General features: G+C 20.4%; 1 protein-coding gene across 1 annotated transcript in view; it reads right to left on the minus strand.

Moving 5' to 3' along the window:
- Nucleotides 1-5,563, minus strand: part of nAChRalpha7 (nicotinic Acetylcholine Receptor alpha7) — a 961,296-nt gene extending 955,733 nt beyond the window's left edge. Inside the window, exon 1 of the mRNA XM_075302219.1 lies at nt 5,470-5,563. The gene's annotated coding sequence lies outside the window, so the exon portion shown is untranslated. The remainder of the gene's footprint in view (nt 1-5,469) is intronic.
- Between the last annotated feature and the right edge of the window lie 624 nt (nt 5,564-6,187).

Below are 6,187 nucleotides of genomic sequence, written 5' to 3' on the forward strand. Positions count from 1 at the left end.
AAGAAATAAAATTTTGACAAAATTTCCGATAGAAATAAAATCTTGACAAAACTTTCTGTAGAAATAAAATTTTGACAAAATTTTCTATAGAAATAAAATTTTTACAAAATTTTCTATAAAAACAAACAAAAAAAATTTCTATGGAAAAAAATTTTGGCAAAATTTTCAATAGAAATAAACTAGAAATAACATATTCTCTAGAAATAAAATGTTGACAAAATTTTGTATAGAAATAAAATGTTGACAAAATTTTGTATGGAAATAAAATTTTGACAATATTTTCTATCAAAATAAAATTTTGAAAAAATTTTCCACAGAAATAAAATTTTGATACAATTTTCGATAGAAATAAAATAGAAATAACATATTCTCTAGAAATAAAATGTTGGCAAAATTTTGTATAGAAATAAAATTTTGACAAAATTTTCCATAGAAATAAAATAAAAATAACATTTTCTCTAGAAATAAAATGTTGACAAAATTTTGTATAGAAATAAAAGGTTGACAAAATTTTGTATAGAAATAAAATTTTGACAAAATTTTCTCTAGAAATAAAATGTTGACAAAATTTTTCTCTAGAAATAAAATTTTGACCAAATTTGTATAAAAATCAAATTTTGACAAAATTTTCTATAGAAATAAAATTTTGACGAAATTGTCTACAGAAACCAAATTGTGACAAAATTTTCTACAGAAATAAAATTGTGACAAAATTTTCTACAGAAATAAAATTGTGACAAAATTTTCTATAGAAATAATATTTTGACAAAATTTTCTATAGAAATAAAATTTTGACAAAATTTTCGATAGAAATAAAATTTTGACAAAATTTTCGATAGAAATAAAATTTTGACAAAATTTTCGATAGAAATGAAATTTTGACAAAATTTTCTATAGAAATAAAATTTTGACAAAATTTTCTATAGAAATAAAATTTTGACAAAATTTTCTATGGAAATAAATTTTTGACAAAAAATTTATTTCCATAGAAAATTTTGTCAAAATTTTATTTCTATAGAAAATTTTTTTTCTACAGAAAATTTTTTTTCTACAGAAATAAAATTGTGACAAAATTTTCTATAGAAATAATATTTTGACAAAATTTTCTATAGAAATAAAATTTTGACAAAATTTTCGATAGAAATAAAATTTTGACAAACTTTTCGATAGAAATAAAATTTTGACAAAATTTTCGATAGAAATGAAATTTTGACAAAATTTTCTATAGAAATAAAATTTTGACAAAATTTTCTATAGAAATAAAATTTTGACAAAATTTTCTATAGAAATAAAATTTTGACAAAATTTTCTATGGAAATAAATTTTTGACAAAAAATTCCACAGAAATAAAATTTTGACAAAATTTTCAATAGATATAAAATTTTGACAAAATTTTCAATAGAAATAAAATTTTGACAACATTTTCTACAGAAATGGAAATTTCTATAGAAATAATCTTTTGTAGAAATAAAATTTAGAGATTTTTTAAAGAAATAAAATTTTGAGAAAATTTTTTATAGAAATAAAATGTTGCCAACATTTTCGATAGAATGAAAATTTTGACAAAATTTTCGATAGAAATAAAATTTTGACAAAATTTTCTATAGAAATAAAATTTTGAAAAAAAATTGTCTATTCAAATAAAATTTTGACAAAATTTTCTATAGAAATAAAATTTTGACAAAAAATTCCACAGAAATAAAATTTTGACAAAATTTTCAATAGATATAAAATTTTGACAAAATTTTCAATAGAAATAAAATTTTGACAACATTTTCTACAGACATTTCTATAGAAATAATCTTTTGTAGAAATAAAATTTAGAGATTTTTTAAAGAAATAAAATTTTGAGAAAATTTTTTATAGAAATAAAATGTTGCCAACATTTTCGATAGAATAAAAATTTTGACAAAATTTCCTATAGAAATAAAATTTTGACAAAATTGTCTATAAAAATAAAATTTTGACAAAATTTTCTATGGAAATAAAATTTTGACAAAATTTTTGAAAAAGTAAAATGTTGACAAAATTTTCCATAGAAACAAAGTATTGACAATATTTTGTTTAAAAATAAAATTTTGACAAAATTTTCTATAGAAATAAAATTTTGACAAAGTTTTCTATACAAATAAAATTTTATTTGTTGTTTTGATCTCAGCTATAAAACAATTGAGTTGACTAAACTACAAGCGTAGCTTAACCAACAGAGGAAAATAATGTTTGTCAAATTTATTTGGGAAAAGCCCTATAGACTGCAAGAAGTTTGGATGGAGGCACGTTTCGGAATTACATTCTTCATCAGCGTCCTCTACTTGCAGCAAAACTATCAACCAATTATCAGAATAAATTCAGGTAGTTCACTAAACCCAAAGTGAACCACACTCGTACCTCCGAAAAATGGTTTATGATAGTTGGTCTTTGCTTAAATAAATCTTTGTACAAACATCTCCCTTTTTTGACACTGTCAAATCATCGATTTGAGTTCAGTTGGCTGGGTTTAGTTTGAGCGTGCTTCTCCTTACTTAATTCGTTTTTGTTTTTTATTGTTGGTTGTACTTCAATCATCTTTGTTGTTTTGATCTCAGCTTTAAAACCATTGTTTTGACAAAACTACATGAGTAGCTTAACCAACAGAGGAAAAGAATTTTTGTCAAATTTGGTAATTCCGAAACATGATTCCATCCAACCATCTTGCAGTCTATAGTGCTTTGCCCAAATAAATTTGACAAACATTCTTTTCCTCTGTTGGCTAAGCTACTCATGTAGTTTTGTCAAAACAATGGTTTTAAAGCTGAGATCAAAACAACAAAGATGATTGAAGTACAACCAACAATAAAAAACAAAACACGGAAGAAATAAAATGTTGACAAAATTTACCATAGAAATAAAATTTTCTATAAAAAAAAAATTGACAAAACTTTCTTAGAAATAAAATTTTGACAAAATTTTCTAAAGAAATAAAATTTTCACAAAATTTTCTATAGAAATAAAATTTTGTCAAAATTTTCCATAGAAATACAATGCTGACGAAATTATGTATAGAAAAAAAAAATGTTGGATAGAAATAAAATTTTGACAAAATTTTCTATAGACATAAAATTTTGACAAAATTTTCTATAGAAATAAAATTTTGACAAAATTTTCTATAGAAATATAATTTTTACAAAATTTTTTATAAAAATAAAATGTTGGCAAAGTTTTCTATAGAAATAAAATTTTGACAAAATTTTGTATAGACATAAAATTTTGACAAAATTTTCTATAGAAATAAAATTTTACAAAATTTTCTATAGAAATAAAATTTTGACAAAATTTTTTATAAAAATAAATTGTTGGCAAAGTTTTCTATAGAAATAAAATTTTGACAAAATTTTCGATAGAAATAAAATTTTAATTACATTTTCGATAGAAATAAAATGTTTACAAATTTTTCTATAGAAATATAATATTTACAAATTTTTCTATAGAAATAAAATATTCGCAAAGTTTTCTATAGAAATAAAATTTTGACAAAATTTTCTATAGAAATAAAATGTTGACAAAATTTTCTATAGAAATAAAATGTTGACAAAATTTTCTATAGAAACAAAATGTTGACAAAATTTTCTTTAGAAATAAATTTTGATAAAATATTCTATAGAAATAAAATTTTGACAAAATTTTCGATAGAACTAAATTTTTATAAAATATTCTATAGAAATAAAATTTTAACAAAACTTTCTTTAGAAATAAAATTTAACAAAATTTTTTATAGAAAAAAAAATGTTGGCAAAGTTTTCTGTAGAAATAAAATTGTGACACAATTTTCGATAGAATTAAAATTTTAATAACATTTTCGATAGAAATAAAATGTTGACAAACTTTTCTATAGAAATAAAATTTTAACACAACTTTCTTTAGAAATAAAATTTTGACAAAACTTTCTTTAGAAATAAAATTTTAACAAAATTTTCTATAGAAATAAAATTTTGACATAATTTTCTATAGAAATAAAATTTAGAATTAAAATTTTAATAACATTTTCGATAGAAATAAAATGTTGACAAACTTTTCTATAGAAATAAAATTTTAACACAACTTTCTTTAGAAATAAAATTTTGACAAAACTTTCTTTAGAAATAAAATTTTAACAAAATTTTCTATAGAAATAAAATTTTGACATAATTTTCTATAGAAATAAAATTTTGGCAAAATTTTCTATAGAAATAAAATGTTCGCAAATTTTTTTATAGAAATAAAATTTTGACAAAATTTTCCATAGAAATAAAATTTTGACAAAATTTTCTATAGAAATAAAATTTTGACAAAATATTCGATAGAAATAATATTTTGACATAATGTGCTATAGAAATAAAATTTTGGCAAAATTTTCTATAGAAATAAAATGTTCGCAAATTTTTCTACAGAAATAAAATTTTGACAAAATTTCCTAATAAATAAAATTTTGACAAAATTGTCAATAGAAATTAAATGTTGGCAAAATATTTATTTAAAAATAAAATTTTGACAAAGAAAAACAAATAAAACAAAATATTTTTTGCAATTAAAATAACTGAGTTTTATTGTTGGTTTAACAACAGACTTGTTTTCTGTTTAGTTTACATTTATCATGGACGAAGTGAAAACTACAACTTTGGCCTTGTTCAGATGTTCTCTTTTCAATTTCGTCTTGCCATTGTATGTACGATATATTGAAGAAAAATTGTTTGTATCAAAGTGGAAATACGGTTGTTTTGAGTCTTAAAGTTTAAAAAAAACTCTTTAGCTTGTCAAGTCTTTCTAAGTCTCACGATTATCTCGATAAACGTATGTGTAGTCACAAAGAACTGAAGAGACAAAAGAAAATATTGTTTCAGATACAGCAGCATAAGATTTTCCACTCCAATAAATTTTGTTATGATTACAAAATTTGAGAATAGATGATTTTAGAGAAAGACACATTGACATGAACAGCAATACAAAAAAACAACTAAAATTACCCCTTTACCATTTGTAATTGCATAAATTGCATATTACTTAAGAGATTATGGATTAAAAAGGCTTGGTTTGAGTAAACTTATTTTTATAAGAAATTAAATTTTAATTGAAGCCATTATTACTATTAAATAAAAAAAAAATATACTGCAATATTCATTAATTGGAGATTTTAATTAAATTTTAATTTGCATAAAATTCAAGCATATTGGTTAAATAAAATAAACGTATGTATTACTTTTTGTCGCCTTTTGAATTTAGTTATTAACTTTAATCAGCTTAAAAAGTTTTTTTAAGGCTCACGGTTTTTTATCCCCAGCCTAAGCACATTTCTATTTAATCAGTATTTTTTTTATTTGATTTTTTTTATGTTTTTCTTGTAATTGTATTGTATTTTTAATTACATTATTTTATTTCACTTTTAAAACTCTGTAGTTTTTTCCCACTAAATATTTATTAATTTTTTTACGCATATATTTAACATATTTAGCTTACCTCAATTAAAATACATTCAGGTTTCTACGTTGTGTAATTTAAACTTGTGGCAATAAATGCTGATATTAATTTAATTGAAATGGAAATCTGAAAAGGAAAAAAAAATTGACACATATTACAATGTTGTTCGTATTCATATATGACTCTAAACAAGTGTGGAACGGTGTAGGAGAGTAAGGGTGGATGTTTTATACTCAATATTGTCTTCTGCATAGAAATACAATTTCAACAAAATTTTCAATAGAAATAAAATTTTGACAAAATTTTTTACAGAAATTAAATTTTGATTAAATTTTCTATAGAAATAAAATTTTGACAAAATTTTCCATAGAAATAAAATTTTCACAAAATTTTCGATAGAAATAAAATTTTCACAAAATTTTCAATAGAAATAAAATTTTGATAATATTTTCGATAGAAATAAAATTTTGACAACATTTTCTATACAAATAAAATTTTTTACAAAATTTCTTATGGAAATAAAATTTTGACTAAATTTTCTATAGAAATAAAATTTTGACAAAATTTTCTATAGAAATAACATTTTGACAAAATTTTCTATACAAAAAAAAATTTTGACAAAATTTACTATACAAATAAAATTTTGATAAAATTTTCTATACAAAAAAAAAATTTCCATTCGTTTTGTTTTGTTATTGTTGGTTTTGTTCTTTAAGCATTGTTGTTGTTTTTTATTGCAGCTTAAAACCATACATTG

The sequence above is a fragment of the Haematobia irritans genome, chromosome 3 (assembly GCF_050003625.1).
Source record: "Haematobia irritans isolate KBUSLIRL chromosome 3, ASM5000362v1, whole genome shotgun sequence".
NCBI classification, from domain to species: domain Eukaryota; kingdom Metazoa; phylum Arthropoda; class Insecta; order Diptera; family Muscidae; genus Haematobia; species Haematobia irritans.